The sequence below is a fragment of the Kryptolebias marmoratus genome, linkage group LG21 (assembly GCF_001649575.2).
Source record: "Kryptolebias marmoratus isolate JLee-2015 linkage group LG21, ASM164957v2, whole genome shotgun sequence".
Lineage (NCBI taxonomy): Eukaryota > Metazoa > Chordata > Actinopteri > Cyprinodontiformes > Rivulidae > Kryptolebias > Kryptolebias marmoratus.
Window position 1 is genome coordinate 18,436,043 of NC_051450.1, and position 1,988 is coordinate 18,438,030.

A 1,988-nucleotide genomic window follows, 5' to 3' on the forward strand; every position below is an offset into this window, starting at 1 on the left:
GAGAGATAGGGAGAGGGAGAGAGAGAGGGGGAAGCGCGAGGCTGCTTTATATATTTTACGATTAAAGTTAATTTGAGAGGAAAGGTGACAAAACCCGACATGGAGTTTTGTTTCTGCTTTTTTTTCCCTCTCCGGAACGAACTTCTAGGCGATGAAAATAAACATTTTTCCCCATAAATGAGCTCTCAGGGGACACAATTTACCCAAAATTGCAACTTTTTTAATTTGCAACAAAAATAACAATAATTAAATTCAACAATCGGCAACAAATGCGAGTTCAAACAGTTCATAACATGTGTAAACAATAAAATAATCATATCTGAATTCCGCCCTTCCACCGGCCTGTGCTGACATCAGTGCTGGAAATTAAAAACATCTGTGCCTTTAATACCCCAAACATCTGGCTCACCCCCCCGACGGGACGAGTTCTCATTTTAAAATGTCTTTTATTTTTGAGATTTTGTTACCTTTATGCAACATGGAGTCAAAACATGACCCCGCAGAGACAAAAACAACAAAAAAACAAACGAAAAAAAGTTAAATAAAATAAAAGATGAATGTGACAACATGACTAAAAACTAACAAGAATATTATGAGTCTTAATAAACAGAGTTTGTCTTTTTTGTCCTTGTTCGTTTGATTTAATATAGCATAAGGGTCTTTTTTCATTAAATTTCAATTAAAAGTCACATTAATTACACAGCCCTAGTTTAAAAAAATTAGGATGTTGAAATTATTATCAAATCTGTTTTTTAGTCACAAAAAAAAAAGAAAAGGCTAAATGTTATTTTCTGAAAAAAGTAAAAGAATATTGAATTTTATGGCAGCATCACTTCTCAAAAAAGTTGTTCCAGATCCATGTGTCCCTGCTGTCAGACATCCCTCCTCCTTTAACAACAATCTGTAAACATCCAGGAGCTGAGGACAGCAGCTGCTGGAGCTTTTAGAGGAATATTGGCCATAATACAGACACTAATGCACCCCCATACCATCAGAGAGGCTGGCCTTTGACCTCAGCTCAGTTGTCCTCTTTGTCTCAGTCCGTCTTAAACGAGCTCTGGTCCAAAGAAGATGGCAGCGTTTCTGGATGGTGTTCACATCTGGCTTCTCCTCTGCCTGATAGAGCTTATCTTGACCTTTGACCTTAGAGATTTCTCCACACATATTTTGATGACGTCATGAACTGTAGATGATGGGATGTTCCCAGTTTTCTTTTTACGACCATTATTCTGAATCTGTCCCAGTTTCTGCTCAGATTCAGCCTCTAAAAGCTCTTTTTATCTTCAGTCCTCTGACTGACCTGCTGCCAGTTAACCTGATTAGTTACTAAATGCTCCTCCAGATGTTTCTCAGTCGTAACACTTCCTTTTTTGAGGCTTGTTGCTGCCATCAAACTTAAAAATACCCTTTTTAAAAAAAAAACAATACAAGTTGAAAAATTTGTTTATATGTTCCCCTGTGGTTAAAAAGCAAATCAATGCATTTTGTTTTTATTTACATTTTGCACAATGTTCCAACTTTTTGGAAATTAGGGCTGTCATAGTAAAATTAAACCAATTTTGTTGTGTTGGTACGGCCTGAGCCTCCATGTCGATGCTTTGTTTACATTGAGTGCATACCCTCATTTCAGAACCTTGTACCTGGAAAAGTCTTTTCAAAGCCGCACTGTTTGGTACCAAACCCTGTTCCGTTTGGAGCGCCTGGGCCTCCTGCACCCCTGGCTCCTTGAATCCTCCTGCATGAAAAATTCTGGCACAGAGTTTCTGTTCAGCCTCAGACAGCACCTGCGAAAAACCAAGTCAGACACTCAGTCACCTAGAAATGGAAGCGCCAACATATTTATGGACCAAAATCAACATATTTTTGGATCTTTTCCATCCTATCATCTATCTATCTATCTATCTATCTATCTATCTATCTATCTATCTATCTATCTATCTATCTATCTATCTATCTATCTATCTATCTATCTATCTATCTATCTATCT